The sequence below is a fragment of the Lepidochelys olivacea genome (genome assembly GCF_965140295.1).
Source record: "Lepidochelys olivacea isolate rLepOli2 genome assembly, chromosome: 5".
NCBI lineage: Eukaryota > Metazoa > Chordata > Testudines > Cheloniidae > Lepidochelys > Lepidochelys olivacea.
The window spans coordinates 133,736,170-133,755,451 of record NC_140415.1 but is presented as its reverse complement, the minus strand read 5'-3'; the positions used below and the strand labels follow the sequence as shown (position 1 = coordinate 133,755,451).

Here is a 19,282-nt window from a genome sequence, read left to right as displayed (position 1 = left end):
TAGTTTCATTTTGGCCATTCTGGGAAGGGTAGGCAAGTCCTGGCTGGTGCATTTTCATAATGACTTTGGAAGGCTAGCTGAATGCTTTGAATATTGCAAACGAGTATATGCTCCTCTCTCCGAAATGCTGATTTGAATCTGCTCTGAAGAGCAGGCTTTCCAGACTTTCATGCAGCCACATTTTGTTTGCACAGATTTTGGGAGGGGAGTTTTTACTATCGTTTGTATCACCGTGATAATGCCTACAAGTTCTAGTCATGGACCAGAACTCCATTGTGCAGTGCGCTGTAAAAACACAGAACAAAAAAATCCAGAATCAAACAGCAAATTCTGAATATCGCATTCTCAAAAGCATAACTCCACTGGTTCATGAACAAACCTTGGGGCCCAAATATTTTTGTTACCAACAACACCCAAGAGATGAGTGCCACGCTTCGTTTATAGGTTAACAGAAAGAAAAGACAAATTCTGCTAACACATATTGAGTACAGTAACTCCTCGCTTAACCTTGTAGTTATGTTCCTGAAAAATGCTACTTTAAGCGAAACGATGTTAAGCAAATCCAATTTCCCCATAAGAATTAATGTAAATGTGGGGGTTAGGTTCCAGGGAAATTTTTTTTGCCAGACAAAAGAAGTTATATACATACACTGTACAAGTTTTAAATAATTTTAAACAAACTATTTAATACTGTACTCAACAATGATGATTGTGAAGCTTGGTTGAGGCGGGGCATAGTGGGGTTGGGGTGTGGGGGCTTGCCCCACTCTGCCCATCCAATGCTCCTACCAGGGAGGTGGGTCGGGGGCTTGCCTGCTCCCCAGCTGGAATGCGGGTGGGCAGAGTGGGATAAGCCCCAGCGCCCCGACCCTGCTCTCTGGCAGGAGTGCTGGGCGGGCGGGTGGAGCAGAGTGAGCCAAACAACCTTATAAAGGAACTTTGCGTGACTTTGAACGAGTATGTTCTCTAATAGATCAGCAACCTAATAATGAAACAATGTTAACCGGGACGACTTTAAGTGAGGAGTTATTGTAACTGAACTAGCTCTACTGGAAAACCTCACTGCTGGTATGTTGCATCTGCCGTAGGAAAGACAACCTCTGTCTTTGTTATGAACAAAACTACCTGCTCTAACCAAAGAAGGTTACACAGAACATGTCAGCCCAGCTTTCTGGGTAGCTCTAAATGGTGGCACACAGAACAACGAACTTCTGCTTCTGGCTGAAGCCTGACCATTCCCATCTGCCTCAGCTTCCCATTCTGATAGTTCGAAAGGACAGTCACCTGTGTAGAAACATAACACCTTTGTTCCTTGGAACACAAATGAGGAACACTCCTTGAACCAAGTTTCCAGTACTTGCCTCCAAAAGTACAGATTCTAAAATTTGAAAATTACGCTGTTTGTGATGCCAACCCCCCAAAAGGCCATATGCATGCACAGAGTGGCTAATCCTGTGGTGCAAACCAGAACATAGGTTGCTATTAGCTCTTTGGTGCATGCAAATGAGTTTTTGGAGTAAAAATGTCAGTTCTAATAGCATGGCACAGACAGACTCTGATGACATAATGCATACAGATTTTGCATATGTACTTTAAATGGCCATTTTTGATCATTTGGCCCCTTGTTGTCTTGCTTAATCATCTTGAAACTGAAGAACAAAAGTTTGGTCATTGGTCCTCAAATCATAACCCTATTGTGAGTGGCAGAACCTTTCAGATATGGCCACTAGAGGCTTGAACCTTGAATGAGTCTTTAAAAAAAAGGAGGGATGGAAAATCAAACATCCCCTGCTTCGCTTGAGCTTGGAGTGTGTCTGAGCTCGTTATGCTGAAGTAGAGTCCCTGAGCCAAGCACAAAGCCACAGGGATGTCAAGTAACTGCCTCCTCGACCTGTTCCTCAGACAAGTGCTGATACACGGACAGTGCACAGACCTGGCCTTTGATTCACTGCCTTCTTAATGCTTTGCCAGCCAGGAATGCTTTGCCACACACAAACAAAGCATGACTCTACTGCTCCCTTAAAGCTAGCCCATCCCTAAATGGACTGGGTGTCACCACGCTTTTAGCAGAGCTGCCTGCCTTTTTGCAGTTCAAATTTTCCTTTTAGAGCAGCTATTTTGTTTTGCACCTTGGAGAGTGGGGGATGAGAGCTGGGGGGTGTTGAAGTAGGAATTTACATAATCTGATTAAAAGGGGATTATCCAATGGCTGCTAAACAGCCTTAGTGTGCTTGAGCTAAAAACCTTACTATTCATTGCTCTCACCACCCCGCAGAGAGATTGCACCTGCAGCACTGGCTAGCTCTCTACTGGGATCTTCAAGGTGGGGAGGAAGGGGATTTTAGAGACATGCTGCTTCATGTGTACATAGCCTTTAATTGAACTGTCTCGATTAGTTTTAAGGAAGCTAAAGTGAAAGCGGGGCCAGTTAGCGTTATCAGGAAGGGTCATCAGTTTCTGAAAAGGGCCAACTTGCATCGCTCCTCGTTGGTTTCCATTTGGGTGATTTATAATGTTAGATTAGCCAACAAGAGTTGCCTAGAAGATAATTCAGACCGAGATGCCCAGCATGTGCAAGAACTAGTGTCCACCAGTCTTACCCAAGTTTGTAAGTGGCCAGTGCTAAAGAGGGCAGAGTAAACCATGTAGTAGCCATCTCAACCCTGAACCCAACTGGCCAGTGGCAGAAGATCTGTACATCAAATTAGCGAAAGCATCCTTGGGTGGGGGCCATGCCAGCTTACTCCACAGAGAAGGGGCAGAGGAGAATATCAGTGGGGGGCAGTGGTATATGGCCCCAGATCCACTCCACCCTTCACTGTAAACATGCTTCTGCAGCTGTGAAGTTCCTTCACTCCTGGCTCTATGGCACACAGCCTTGGGAACAGCCTGCATCTTGTTCAACCTAGCCATGAAGGGAGATAACGAAACAACATGGACTAAAATGCCAGCAACACGCAGATGAAGCTTCCCACTCTATCGCACAGTCACCTCCTACAGAAACAGCACCATGCCACAGCTATTCAGGCAGGCTTTGCTGAGATCAGCAATGGGCTGAAGGGGAAACTAGGAAGGCCTGAGGCAATGCAAGTGGGTAGAAGGAAACACTTTGAATAACCCACCACCGATATATCGTCACCATCCAATGAGGGTGTGTGCCCTCACTTTGCTGCCTTCAGCCACTCTACATCCAATACTGGGTCACAGTCAAGATTTTGGTCCCCATCTTCAAAGCCATCCACGGGATTGGCTGCTGTTTGCTAGAGGATTATTTTACAATCTTGCATGATCATAACCTCCCATAACAGCTGTGATCCACCGAAACAACGCAACTCTCAACCTCCAGAGTGCACAGTAGTTAGAGCACTTTCAGGGACTTGGCCATTGAATCCGGAACTTGCTCCCAGAGAAGATTGTGAGCCTCTCAGCAAAACAGAAATTTGACTTTGAAAAGGGAACAAAAAGGTGAAAACCCTACACTGCCCCTACAATCTCCCACCAATGCCCAAGAGGAAAAGAATAAACCACATATGTCACATAAGAGTCACATCGCTTAATGAACTACTGGAAGATGCAAGTGATATGAGCGGTATAAAAACCTATACCGTACAGAATAGCACACATGGCACAGGATGATAAATGCTAAAGCAAAATCACAGGACAGTAGGGAAAAGAAAAACAATGACACTATATCCATGAGTGATGCTATAGACAGGGATGCTACAAGGACAAAAATATTCTTGATTTAATGGAAAAATAGTTTGCACTGAACATCATCTCATGATGTACTATTCTTTGGAGGGTGGGGCAGGTGGACTGTGCCCAAAGCTTCCTATCTTTCTGCATGAGTCTTCCCTGGAGTTTATATGTCCTCCATTGTTGCAAGGTGCTTCGTCCTCAACAGGCAACTAATAAAGGTCTAAAGACATGCTACAGCCTCACAAATGGTGTATTCCACATCTGCACAGAGGCAGTCCCTGATACAATTTCATAACTTCATGACATTAGCCAGAATTCATAAGGTGTCCATAGACAGATTCACCAGATCGTCACAAGCACTTATATAGAAATTACTGGGAAGAGCATATCTAAATCTAGCTGCATAGAGTGATCAGAGTCTAGCAGAGTACCTCACGCCAGTGGAATACGCAGAGCTAGGACAGGCTTTGAACAACTACATGAATCAATGACCAGAGAAATGAGGCAGAAATTGGGAGTTCTACAAAGCACATTACACATCCAGAGAACTGGGTAACCAGTGTCAGAGGACAGACACACATGGAGAGAAACTGTTTTTACTCCAACATTCGAAAAAACTAGGCAGTACAAGACATTCCCACAGGTGATGTTGAACAATCAAAGGATTTTCACTGAAAGGAGAGGAGGAAAAACTCTGCATAACCCGGGAGAAAGGAGAGAAATGGTGCCATATTGTGTAGCAACTTCCCACCAAATCAGAAACTGACAAAGGACATGGGTAAAATCCCAAATCCACTTCAAAGCTTTACACCAGGCAGATTGTAATTAATCTGGCTGCCTTGTCACTAACTTTTTAAAAAACACGTTGGCAACATCTGTGTAGCTTGGTGTGTCGGGCCCCTGTATTAAAAAGATAAAAAGGTAAATCTTTCTTACCCAGGGCCTGGGCCATAGCCCAATGCAGTCAATAAGAGTCTTTCCATTGACCTCCAATGGGCTTTGTATTAGGCTCTAAATAGAAGGTAATCACAGGTGAACACCTGACCCTGCTGAAGTGACTGGAGCTCTACTATTGACCTCAATAGAGCCCGAATTTAATCCCACGCGTCTGTCCTCGCTGCAGAGCTGATGTTGAGGGACTGAGGCAGACTCCAGGGCTAGGGAGGGTTCTTTTAATCAATAGTTTAAAGGCAGAGTGCTTTGGGGAGGCTGCTCTCTGGACCAGGGAAGATACCAGGCAGTGTGTGCTGGCCTCTCTCAGCAACCAGGAGAAAAATCTGGATTGCAGAACAGCATATCATTAAGAAAGGCTCTGGCTAAAGCAGGAATGAACTGGACATCTTTCCCTTGCTTTGAGTACACTTTGTCAACCCTGGCAGCCCCGAGAGACCATGAACCATTCTGGCAAACAGAAGCTGGATTCCCCAGAAGAAAAGGACTTTTTTTTGTTCAATCCAACATAAAAGATTCCCCTTTATAATCAGCCGGGACTAATTTGTGAGCCTTTACTTACAGGGCCACACACCCAACTAGGTCCTGACATGCTGGTGCCCCCGGACCACATTCACCCACCACGGCTGTCTGCCTTGGGGTATCAGAAGGCTGGGCTGCAAGCAGCCATCCACAATTGTCACCCAAACAAATGTTAAGTGTGATTTATTTTTTCTCCTCCATGGCTCTCAATATTTTAATACCAGTAAGTGTGAATAAGGCATGATGCAGAATGATCTGTGAAATAGACAGAGCGTCAACAGAAGGAAGATGTTCTGCCTGTTTTATTTTTCTCCAATTCCTGTAACAGGGAGGGGAGCTTTCCTTCTTTTTTAAGGCAAAATGAAAAATAACGAGGGGGTGGGAAACTGCCGTTAGCATCTTTTTCTAGATAGGATCTCTGGGCCAGATCTCCCGCTGCTGTAAGTGAGCTTCAGTGGAGCTATGGCCACTTACACCAGCTGGCTCTCTATCTTCGAGCACTCTGCTGCAGAAACCCATGGGTCCAATCTTATCCTGATTGACGAGTTCAAACCTAAACCCCACACAGTCACCAGGGGAAATTCTCTGGCCTGTGCCGTGCAGGGGGACAGACAAGAGGATCATAATGGTCCCTCTTCAGGACTCACAATCTAGGACTCTAATACACCTTGTAAATGCCCAGATACCACTGTGGGTGGGGATGGGGGGTGTCAGACAAATGCTCATAAAGACAAAAAGTCACCCCTAAACTTTGGTATAACTCAGATTCAAATCCAATGTAGCAGCTGGTCCGGATCTCTAGAAGAAGCTACACGAAATCCCTGGATCCAAACACTCCTGAACTTCAGGAGAGTTCAGCTCTGTATCCATATTAAGTGGCTGTATCCAGCTCTGCTATTGACATAGTTCTCCTTATCACCCTTGCCGCTTTTGACTTTGTCCAGATATCTTTAGAAGGAGGGTATCACAGTCTGGCCCTAACACAAAATACTACCTGACTCCAGGGATAGTTCCACTGGAATTCATGGGACCACTCTATTATTATCATTTATTTTATTAGTGTCTTGAGACCCCATTGTGTAAGGCACGTACATAAACATAAAGAATGACCCCACTCCCAAAGAGCTTAAAAACTAAATAGACAACACACAGAAATAGGAAACAGAGGCATTAAGAGGTGAAGTAACTTGCCAAGGTCATACATCAGGTAAGTGAAAGAGGCAGGAATAGAACCCAGACATTCTCAGTCCCAGGCCAGGTCTCTCCCAACTTGACTACACTGCTGCCCATGGAATGAGGTGCTAGAAGCCCTAAGTGTCTGGCTTCTCATGATGTCCCTGGGAGAAAGAACATTTTCACTGAGAACAATCATGCTGCTAAATGGACACACAGCAGCATCTGTTGTCTCCATCCCATATTCCCACAGGCAGATCCTTTCAGATGTTACCCTGAACTTTGCTGTGGGTTAATAAAACTTCCTTTCATTCACCGGTTTCAGAGTAGCAGCCGTGTTAGTCTGTATTCGCAAAAAAGAACAGGAGTACTAGTGGCACCTTAGAGACTAACCAATAATTTGAGCATAAGCTTTCGTGAGCTACAGCTCACTTCATCGGATGTCATTCACCATCACTCTTTCTCCATGACTCTGTGCCCTGGGGAGCTTTCAGATCTCTTTATCTGCCATCCATTCCCCAGGTACACAAAGTCGACCTCCCTGGAAAAACAAAATGAGCGAGAAAGGAAAGAAAAGCTTCACTTGAGCAGCAGGTACATTTCTCACCATAAATCTCAACCCCCTTCTTCCCCCCATCCTCCCAGTCCTGCAAACAACTGTGGCTGCTTGGTCCAGCACCCAGCAGAGCTATGGAGCAATTGCCATGACAAGGAAACACATTTAACCTCAGGGCTATTGTGGACAGTGTCCGATAGACATAAGTGACTAGAATGGTGGTGTGTGGTGTAGCAAGCGGGTGGGGGGAAACGGATGTTGTTCCTGTAACTAACCTGATGTGTCGCTTGTTTCTTTTATCGAAAAGGACACCCCGTAGAGAGCACCCTCCTGTCTCTCCCGCTCCATTTGTTTGCGCTGCTGAACAACTGCTCAGCAATCGAGGACAGTTCAGTTCTGAAGGCCTTATGTTATTTATGAGGTTGGAAATCAGAGACATTTGGTTCATCGCCAGTAAATGGCACTGACTGGAAGGCAGGAGGGGAGGGCTTGTGCTTGGCTCTCCATTCCCTATTCATTGTGAAAAGGAGATCACTCCAGCTAACTGGCCCATGGAGATAAGGATTTCAGACAATCTGCATTAGCCTGATAAGGACTGTTCCCATTGCAGAAAGATTATTTGTTAAGAACCTCAGTAAAATAAAATACAGTCAAAGAGCTTATCACAACTCATTTCCCACTCACCAAGCATGCCCACCCCCATGAATTTTTCTATAAATAAAGCCCCCTGCTTGTGTCCCAACTATCCAGGGACGGTACACAGATTGGGAGCCTCGTGCCTGGGGGAGAATATCCTGGAATCACCCAGTCTCTCTTGTTCGCTCTCTCATTGTTTGAATTATTGCTAGGATTCAGATTATCTGAAAGGATAGAAACATGTTGTTCTTGCTTAAAAATACAGCTGATATAAGTCACTATGAAGTCACCAGCACTGCACCAGTTTGCACCAGCAGAGGGCTGTTTCTCTCTCTCGTTTTACTGCTCCCCCTCCAAAAAGTAAATCCCATCTTTAACATACAGACCCCGGGGATTTCTGAGCCCCTTGCAGCCCTTCCCTTCCCCCCTCACACAAAGCCAAGCAGGTGTTTGCAAGATGCTGTGTTGTGACTCCTGCTTAGGGAAACAGCCAGGGGTTTTGCTATAACCTCCCTCCCCCAACTTTGGAAATCGTCTAAAGGAAACCCCCATGCTCATAGCTTTACCCCCACCCCCTATCCCCTTCCCCCCCCCCACACACACACTCTCCCAGCCAGGAATAGGAGAGGTCTTCCTGCCTCCTGTTTTCTTTATTGCTCTTTCCTTCTATCACATTCCAGTGTTGTGCAGTGGCTGTTCCCTATCCCCCTCCGAATAACAAACCCCACTGATATCAATAGTAAGACAATCCCCCCGAGGTGGATTAAGGTTTCCTAGGGCCCTGGGCCAGAGCAAATGGGGGGCCCTCCCCACCCCTTCCACCTGTGGTCCCGCCCCCTCCACATGTGACCCCACCCCTTTCTGCCCCTTCCCCTGGGCCCCACCCCTGTTCCACTCAGGGTCCCCTCCACTGCAGCCCCAAGGCCAGAGAAGCTCTGTTCCCCCCATCCCTGAGGATGCAGCAGGAAACGAGACCTCCTCCAGTCCTGGGGCTGCAGTGGGGGTCCCAGTGGTGGGGCTTCCCCTGCTGCTCCCCAGCTTCTGCCAGGAACGGGGGGTGCTGGGGGCTTCCCTGCCACTCCCCGACTACTGCTGGGGACAGGGTCTGGGAGCACTGGGACTTCCCCACTGCCTCCCAGCTGCTGCTGGGGATGGGGGACACTTGGGCTTCCCCTGCTGCCCCCACCTGGCTGCCAGGAAGTGGGGTCAGGGGCACGGGGGTTTCCCACATCCAGCTGCCAAATAGTGGGGTTGAGGAGGTGCTTCCCCCACCACGGTGCCAGCCTGCCCACCCAGCGCTGCTGCCAGGGAGCAGGGTCAGGGCGTGGGGGCTTTTCCTGCCTGCCCAGGGCTCCAGGGCCCCTCACCTGGCCAGAGCCCCTGGGCACGGGCCCCATAGGCCCAGTGGCTAATCCGCCACTGACCTCCCCCTCCCCCATGCATTCAATGGACTCTGGACTAGTCCCAGAGATGCAGCATTCAGTGGATTATCCTGATTTCAGACAACCGGAACGGGGGCAGTGCCCTGATCCTGAGGTGGCAACAACAGCACCCAGAGAAAAACATTTGTCCCTTGTCCCGTTCCTCCCCATTGGTCTTTTCCAAGCGGAGAAGTGAAATGACAAACTGACCTGTCCTGAAGGCTGTGTGGCCAGAGTAGCGTTGAGAGCCCCATAGCTGCTGATGAAAGCGCCCAGCGCCTCCCAAGGGAGGGCTCAACCCCGGAACAACCCGAACAACTTGTCTCGGCAGAAGACTCCCTCTCTAATCAGGGCCTGAGTAGTTCCACTGGAATAAGCAGGACTAACCACAGAGTCAGGCATGACTCAACATAAGGGTGGCCAAATCTGTTCCTTAGTTAGGGGAGTTTCCAAGTGCCCAGTTGGATAAACAAAAGAGACAATTGTAATAATGGCAGCTACCTGTCAATTATGGCTCAATACATTGCCTGAAGGAAATGAACGTATAAAGAGAATACAGGCCAGTCTACTCTCTCTCACTACTGGCTCAGGACACAGTCGTAGGAGGTCTGCTAAATACACAAGCACAAATGTATGACAGACTTCAGAGAAGTGATACCAGGCATAAGCTTGTCTCCCAGCCTCCTGTGTTATTAAAGCTATTTCAAGAACATTTCCTTTAGGCCGGAGGAGGACAGAATAACCATAGCCTGCAGCAGAGTAATGGAGTTTCCAGGAGATACACACACCTGTTTGTGAACACTGAAAACACAGGACATCATCCAGAACATTGCCCACTTAAGGAAGATGACCTTTCTCTTCTAAATCAACTGTGGGCACGTCTGATTGTAAATCATGAGCTGCTGATCTTGGTCCAGATTCTAGCAGACAGGTTTTTATTACATGGATGTCATCATTTGTCATCAATATTTCAAGCTATTCTAAATTTTTCTAACCAGACCTATTCAAAGTCACCTATGGACATACGACATGAGTAACTTCAGCCATCATTGCTACACTCACCCTTGTCATAGGACTAGTGAATTTTGCTTTGGGAAGATCCTAATGGACCAGAAAATACAATAAGTACATTTTATCTCTCCACTTCACAGCTTCCCCTTATGTTTTAATGTTAGTTAAACTTTGGTACCTAACACTGCCAGTGCGTTCTGCCAATAGGAGTATTTTTCTCTTCTGCATCATCTTCCATCAGAGTATCCCAAAGCACTTTACAAACAGTGAATAAAGCCTTCCAATACACATGCAAGGCAGGAAAGTCCTATTTTACAAGTCGGTCATAAACTGAAGCCCGGCAGGTTATGTGACTTGACCGAGATCATAGTATGAACGACTGACAGTCAGGAATAAAACAGAGATCAGATTCCCAGCCAACATTCTACCCAGGCTCCTCCTCTCTGTCCTTCCTAGGATTATAAATCACACAACTGTAGATTTTCTTTTGATGCATAGATCTGAGAGCTAAATTATTCAGTTGGTTTGAATGGCTATTGCATAGCCTCAGATTCTTGAGCACAGTGGATTCTGTGGCTGCACAATAAATAGGCCCATGTGACGATAGGTAGAAGAATGGATGTACCAAAAAAAAAAACCCCGACTTGAAACTTTGTTCTTACTTTTAGCTCTGGCCTAATACACAGATTTGGACCAGTCTAAACTATTCTGGTAAGAGTGGTTTTTTTACCAATACAATCACATTGATACAACCCTGAGTGCAGATGCAGTTATACCAGCATAAAGGTGTTTTATATTGGCATAGCTTATTCCCTTCCCCATATGGGAACAGCTATACCAGTATACCCGCATTCAGCTAGGGGCATTGTACCACTTTATACTGGTTGAGTTGAAGGAGGGCAATTATGGTGTGTAAACAAGCCCTTAGGCTTTCTGCATGTTTTCTCTATGGCTAAGGCTGAGAAGGATGTAGAAAAATAATTGTCAAGGCACCAATGTTTACAAATAAAGAAAAACAGATTCCCCAGGAGATCAGGCACCATATGTCTGATCAGTCATAGAGCCAAGCTGAGACCCACCCGCACATAATGGCTTCCCGAAATAAATATTTCGGGCTTGCTCTTGTCTCCAGCGGCTGGCACCTTTTTAATCGGCTCACCCATGCAGTGTTTGCTCAGTACTCCCTCTTTCAGTGCAGCTGGGAAGGTTGTTACTAACGGGCGACCAAGCCTGAATGCTGACAATGGAGGACGATTATAACCGCCCGAAGAGTAAACATGCAGACTTTTCATCCAGAGACACTGCTGCTGCCATGCCAGAGGCTGAGATATGGCTCCTGACACACAGAGTGATAAGTGGGGTGTAATGTCAGTTCAAGATGAGAGGCTACAAAAGTCAAACAGCAATTCTATTGCACTATAGCTACACTCAAGAGTCTTGACTTCCCTGGCCGGAGGTGACTGGCTAAAAAAGCCAAAAGCAGCATTAATTAGCTTATTTGTGGGAAAAGGGGCTGTTCAGTTTATTTTTGTAGCAACAGCAACGCTAACGGCTGAGTCAGGGAGAAGGGAAGAGAGCTGGGCACTGGAGGGACAGCTTCAGACTTTTAGCATTCCAGTCAGTATCAAACAGTCCTAAGGACCTTATCCAAAGTCCACTGAAGACAATGGAAAACTCCCATGGACTTTAGTACCAAAATCCATTAGCTATGTGCTTAGTGTTAGCTTGTGATTGTGCGCTTTGCTCTGATGCAATTTCATTGGAGTATCTAGAAGGCATTCCTTATACTCCATATACTCCTAATGTCATCTATTCAGATTTATCAGGCTCCCTTCAGATTTCTCCCTAACCGTAGATGGAGACTAACCATGCTGTGGATCTACTGAAACCAGAATGACCAGCCTAAGACCGCAATAGAATGAGATCAGTGTAGTTAACAGCAAACCCTGGCCAGCTAACACCATGTAAGGTTTTGGAGTGGAAAAGTTCCCTTTTAGTCCAATGCCTGGACCCCAGTGGTCTGTGGCTCTCTCCCAGTGGAGCACTTGCACCCCAGAAATCTGTGGTTAGTTTTTACTCCTGTATCTTCGAAACACGTTTCAAACAGATTTACTATTGTTGCTTGCTGCTCTTGGTTTTCATTTCTTCCCTCTTAAATCCCGATTTGATATTTAGGGATTAATTTTCTAACACAAGAAGCTAAGTACTCATGAGATCAGCAAAAAGGAGAAGCTGCCCTTACAGTGTAAGGAAACCGAAGGTGCCCCTGTTTGAAAATTTAGCCTGTAGTATTTGTAGATTCCTGAGTGTGGCAGTTCTTAAGAGAAATCTTTTAAAAATGAATTTATACACAAGATTTTTCCCATTTTCTTAGCAGTTGACTCACTGAACACACACATTTAGAATTTCATATTGGAATCACCAACATCAGATAGTCATGCATCCATCAGTGACATGGTGCTCACAGTGGAGGCGACCATGGCATATGGATTAGACATGGCTGAAATCTGAAGCACTTGAATACTCAGGTATTCCTGCCTTAATTATGCAAATTATAACTGTAATTTTTTAAACCTTGGATCAAGTTTCTCAAATAGGTTTTGACATTATTAGTTTTATGTATTATTGCAACACCTAGAGACCACACCTGAGATATGGGCTCCATTGTGCTAAACATCATACAAACACAGTCAGAGATAATCCCTGCCCTGAAGAGTTTACAATCTTAATAGACAAGACAGAGAAAAGGTGGGAGGGGAAACTGAGGCAGAGCGAGGTGACGTGACTTGACTTGCCGAAAGTCACACTGCAGTGCCAGGAACAGAAAAGAACAGTTACTTACCCCACAGTAACTGTGTTTTTGAGATGTGGGGTCCACACAGATTCCAGGGCCCCATGTGTGTGACACTGGATGATTTTGGCCAGCAGTGTTTGTTGGTGCCGTGCCTTTGCCAGAGATCCTTATGCTCCCCCACATAGAATCATAGAATATTAGGGTTGGAAGAGACCTCAGGAGGTCATCTAGTCCAACCTCCAGCTCAAAGCAGGACCAGCACCAACTAATCATCCCAGCCAAGGCTTTGTCAAGCAGGGCCTTAATCTCTAAGGATGGAGATTCCACCACCTCCCTATGTAACCCATTCCAGTGCTCCACCACCCTCTTAGTGAAATAGTGTTTCCTAATATCCAACCTAGACCTCCCCACTGCAACTTGAGACCATTGCTTCTTGTTCTGTCATCTGCCACCACTCAGAACAGCAAAGTTCCATCCTCTTTGGAACCCCCACTTCAGGTAGTTGAAGGCTGCTATCAAATTCCCTCACTCTTCTCTTCTGCAGACTAAATAACCCCAGTTCTCTCAGCCTCTCCTTGTAAGTCGTGTGCCCCAGCCCCCTAACAGTTTTTGTTGCCCTCCGCTGGACTTTCTCCAATTTGTTCACATCCCTTCTCTAGTGGGAGGACCAAAACTGGATGCAATACTCCAGGTGTGACCTCTCCAGTGCCGAAAAGAGGGGAATAATCACTTCCCTCGATCTGCTGGCAATGCTCCTACTAATACAGCCCAATATGCCGTTGGCCTTCTTGGCAACAAGGGCACACTGCGGACTCATATCCAGCTTCTCATCCACTGTAATCCCCAGGTCCTTTTCATGAGGGCACAAAGGGCAGAGTGAGCCCAACCATCCCTCAGTTCCATTGCCAATACAGACTCCCGTAGAAGGACTCCATTGTGACCAGGAAGAAGAGTGGTAATCTAGGTGGACAATACATCTCAAAGAACCACACTTACTGTAAGGTAAGCAACTGGCTTTCTTCTCCAAGAGATTGTCCATATGGATTCCATACTTGGTGACTAACAAGCAAATGTCTACTTGTCCAGAGATGGGTAGTAGGAGTCCTAACTAAACAATGACTGCAGGACAGCCCTACCGAAACAGGCTTCAGTCTCCATGGATACTAAGCCCTGGTCTACACTAGGACTTTAGGTCGAATTTAGCAGCGTTAAATCGATGTAAACCTGCACCCGTCTACACAATGAAGCCCTTTATTTCGACTTAAAGGGCTCTTAAAATCGATTTCCTTACTCCACCCCTGACAAGTGGATTAGCGCTTAAATCGACGTTGCCGGCTCGAATTTGGGGTACTGTGGACACAATTCGATGGTATTGGCCTCCGGGAGCTATCCCAGAGTGCTCCATTATGACCGCTCTGGACAGCACTCTCAACTCAGATGCACTGGCCAGGTAGACAGGAAAAGAACCGCAAACTTTTGAATCTCATTTCCTGTTTGGCCAGCGTGGCAAGCTGCAGGTGACCATGCAGAGCTCATCAGCACAGGTGACCATGATGGAGTCCCAGAATCGCAAAAGAGCTCCAGCATGGACCGAACGGGAGGTACGGGATCTGATCGCTGTTTGGGGAGAGGAATCCGTGCTATCAGAACTCCGTTCCAGTTTTCGAAATGCCAAAACCTTTGTGAAAATCTCCCAGGGCATGAAGGACAGAGGCCATAACAGGGACCCGAAGCAGTGCCACGTGAAACTGAAGGAGCTGAGGCAAGCTTACCAGAAAACCAGAGAGGCGAACAGCCGCTCTGGGTCAGAGCCCCAAACATGCCGCTTCTATGATGAGCTGCATGCCATTTTAGGGGGTTCAGCCACCACTACCCCAGCCGTGTTGTTTGACTCCTTCAATGGAGATGGAGGCAATACGGAAGCAGGTTTTGGGGACGAAGAAGATGATGATGAGGAGGAGGTTGTAGATAGCTCACAGCAAGCAAGCGGAGAAACCGGTTTTCCCGACAGCCAGGAACTGTTTCTCACCCTAGACCTGGAGCCAGTACCCCCCGAACCCACCCAAGGCTGCCTCCTGGACCCAGCAGGTGGAGAAGGGACCTCTGGTGAGTGTACCTTTTAAAATACTATACATGGTTTAAAAGCAAGCATGTGAAAGGATTACTTTGCCCTGGCATTTGCGGTTCTCCTAGATGTAGTCCTAAAGCCTTTGCAAAAGGTTTCTGGGGAGGGCAGCCTTATTGCGTCCTTCATGGTAGGACACTTTACCACTCCAGGCCAGTAACACGTACTCGGGAATCATTGTAGAACAAAGCATTGCAGTGTATGTTTGCTGGCATTCAAACAACATCCGTTCTTTATCTCTCTGTGTTATCCTCAGGAGAGTGAGATATAATTCATGGTCACCTGGTTGAAATAGAGTGCTTTTCTTCAGGGGACACTCAGAGGAGCCCATTCCTGCTGGGCTGTTTGCCTGTGGCTAAACAGAAATGTTCCCCGCTGTTAGCCACAGGGAGGGGGGAAGGTTGAGGGGGTAGTCACGCGGTGGGAGGAGGCAAAATGCGACCTTGTAACGAAAGCACATGTGCTATGTATGTAATGTTAACAGCAAGGTTTATCCTGAAAGAGTGTAGCCACTGTTTTATAAAATGTGTCTTTTTAAAGACCGCTGTCCCTTTTTTTTTCCTCCACCAGCTGCATGTGTTTCAATGATCACAGGATCTTCTCCTTCCCAGAGGCTAGTGAAGCTTAGAAAGAAAAAAAAACGCACTCGCGATGAAATGTTCTCTGAGCTCATGCTGTCCTTCCACACTGACAGAGCACAGACGAATGCGTGGAGGCAAATAATGTCAGAGTGCAGGAAAGCACAAAATGACTGGGAGGAGAGGTGGCGGGCTGAAGAGAGTAAGTGGCGGGCTGAAGACAGGGCTGAAGCTCAAATGTGGCGGCAGCGTGATGAGAGGAGGCAGGATTCAATGCTGAGGCTGCTGCAGGACCAAACCAGTATGCTCCAGTGTATGGTTGAGCTGCAGCAAAGGCAGCTGGAGCACAGACTGCCACTGCTGCCCCTCTGTAACCAACCGCCCTCCTCCCCAAGTTCCATAGCCTCCACACCCAGACGCCCAAGAACGCGGTGGGGGGGCCTCCGGCCAACCAGCCACTCCACCACAGAGGATTGCCCAAAAAAAAGAAGGCTGTCATTCAATAAATTTTAAAGTTGTAAACTTTTAAAGTGCTGTGTGGCATTTTCCTTCCCTCCTCCACCACCCCTCCTGGGCTACCTTGGTAGTCATCCCCCTATTTGTGTGATGAATGAATAAAGAATGCATGAATGTGAAGCAACAATGACTTTATTGCCTCTGCAAGCGGTGATCGAAGGGAGGAGGGGAGGGTGGTTAGCTTACAGGGAAGCAGAGTGAACCAAGGGGCGGGGGGTTTCATCAAGGAGAAACAAACAGAACTTTCACACCGTAGCCTGGCCAGTCATGAAACTGGTTTTCAAAGCTTCTCTGATGCGTACCGCGCCCTCCTGTGCTCTTCTAACCGCCCTGGTGTCTGGCTGCGCGTAACCAGCAGCCAGGCGATTTGCCTCAACCTCCCACCCCGCCATAAACGTCTTCCCCCTTACTCTCACAGATATTGTGGAGCACACAGCAAGCAGTAGTAACAATGGGAATATTGGTTTCGCTGAGGTCTAAGCGAGTCAGTAAACTGCGCCAGCGCGCCTTTAAACGTCCAAATGCACATTCTACCACCATTCTGCACTTGCTCAGCCTGTAGTTGAACAGCTCCTGACTACTGTCCAGGCTGCCTGTGTACGGCTTCATGAGCCATGGCATTAAGGGGTAGGCTGGGTCCCCAAGGATACATATAGGCATTTCAACATCCCCAACAGTTATTTTCTGGTCTGGGAATAAAGTCCCTTCCTGCAGCTTTTGAAACAGACCAGAGTTCCTGAAGATGCGAGCGTCATGTACCTTTCCCGGCCATCCCACGTTGATGTTGGTGAAACGTCCCTTGTGATCCACCAGAGCTTGCAGCACTATCGAAAAGTACCCCTTGCGGTTTATGTACTCAGCGGCTTGGTGCTCCGGTGCCAAGATAGGGATATGGGTTCCGTCTATAGCCCCACCACAGTTAGGGAATCCCATTGCAGCAAAGCCATCCACTATGACCTGCACATTTCCCAGGGTCACTACCCTTGATATCAGCAGATCTTTGATTGCGTGGGCTACTTGCATCACAGCAGCCCCCACAGTAGATTTGCCCACTCCAAATTGATTCCCAACTGACCGGTAGCTGTCTGGCGTTGCAAGCTTCCACAGAGCTATCGCCACTCGCTTCTCAACTGTGAGGGCTGCTCTCATCTTGGTATTCATGCGCCTCAGGGCAGGGAAAAGCAAGTCACAAAGTTCCATGAAAGTGCCCTTACGCATGCGAAAGTTTCGCAGCCACTGGGAATCGTCCCAGACCTGCAACACTATGCGGTCCCACCAGTCTGTGCTTGTTTCCCGAGCCCAGAATCGGCGTTCCACAGCATGAACCTGCCCCATTAGCACCATGATGCATGCATTGGCAGGGCCCATGCTTTCAGAGAAATCTGTGTCCATGTCCTGATCACTCACGTGAACGCGCTGACGTCGCCGCCTCGCCCGGTATCGCTTTGCCAAGTTCTGGTGCTGCATATACTGCTGGATAATGCGTGTGGTGTTTAATGTGCTCCTAATTGCCAAAGTGAGCTGATCGGCCTCCATGCTTGCCTTGGTATGGCGTCCGCACAGAAAAAAGGCGCGGAACGATTGTCTGCCGTTGCTCTGACGGAGGGAGGGGCGACTGACGACACGGCTTACAGGGTTGGCTTCAGGGAGCTAAAATCAACAAAGGGGGTGCCTGTACATCAAAGAGTATTTCAGGCAGGACTTCACGGAGGGTTCCAATAAGAAATGGTGCACCTAAGTTATCGTTCTTATTGGAACAAGGAGGTTAGCCTGGCCTCTGATTGATACATGGCTAGATTTACCTCGCTGCACCTTCTCTGTGAGTGACTGCAGTGTGACCTAGAGGAATGAGTCCCCTAGACAGGGGAGGAGGCAAATGAGTACAAAACAAATCTGGTCTATTTCTTGTTCTGACCCACTCCATCTATCTTTTACATCTTTGGCTGGCAGCAGACGGTGCAGAAGGACTGCATGCCATCTACATCTCATGGCTGCTCGGCAGAAGATGGTACAGTACGACTGCTAGCCATCCTCATCTCTTGCCTGCCTGGCAGAAGATGGTACAATATGACTACTAGCAATCCTCATCTCTTGCCTGCCTGGCAGAAGATGGTACAGTACGACTGCTAGCAGTCCGTATCGCCTGCCCGCTCACCGTAAGACGGTTCAATAGGACTGACTGCAGGACTAAAGAGAATGACCTGGTCAAGTCACTCCAAATTTAGTCCCTGCGCCCATGTCTGCCCAGGCGCTCCCAGCCGACGTGGCCAGGAGCACCTCGGACACGACGAGGATGACTACCAGTCGTATTGCACCGTCTGCTGCCAGAAGGCAATGGGTTGCTGCTACTGTGCAGCAAAGCTGTACCGCATCTGCCAGCACCCAGGAGACATAGGGTGACGGTTACCTGAGCGGGCTCCATGCTTGCCGTGGTATGGCGTCTGCACAGGTAACTCAGGAAAAAAGGCTCGAAATGATTGTCTGCCCTTGCTTTCACGGAGGGAGGGAGGGAACGGGGGCCTGACGATATGTACCCAGAACCACCCGCGACAATGTTTTAGCCCCATCAGGCATTGGGATCTCAACCCAGAATTCCAATGGGCAGCGGAGACTGCGGGAACTGTGGGATAGCTACCCACAGTGCAACGCTCCGGAAGTTGACTCTAGCCTCGGTACTGTGGAAGCGCTCCGCCGAGTTAATGCACTTAGAGCATTTTGTGTGGGGACACACACACTCGAATATATAAAACCGATTTCTAAAAAACCGACTTCTATAAATTCGACCTTATTCCGTAGTGTAGACATACCCTAACAGGCGCAACAGTTAAATTTACTTAAATATTTTAAAAGATAAATTGTGATTTTCCTTGTATTTATCAACTTCTGCACATTATTTCTATATCTCATTTTATCTATATTTTCAACCCAATATCAGTAACCTACTAATGACTTCTAAGTAGCACAGACTGGTGTGAGCTCTCAGGATGCATGGCCTTGCACAGTTAACAACCCCCCCCCCCACCTGTTTCTTGTCCAAGAATCCCACCAGGTTACAATGTCTTCAACAGGACTATTCATATGTTTAAAGTTAAACTGTGCATAAATGTTTTCCTGGATCAGGGCCAGAGTACTTGGCACCTTGCAGGATTAAGCACTCACACTGTTGTAGTGAGATCAGAACCAAACCCTGCAGCCTACAAAAATTTTCATTTTCAAAAATAAGGTGGGATTTTTAGTTAGGAGGACAAAAAAGAACAAATCTGCAAAATCAAAAATGCATCTGGGATTAGATTGTGTGTG

General features: G+C 47.3%; 1 protein-coding gene across 2 annotated transcripts in view; it reads right to left on the bottom strand.

The window, feature by feature from the left end:
• FKTN (fukutin) overlaps positions 1-19,282 on the bottom strand; it is an 81,843-nt gene that overhangs the window by 18,638 nt on the left and 43,923 nt on the right. The window lies entirely within an intron of this gene.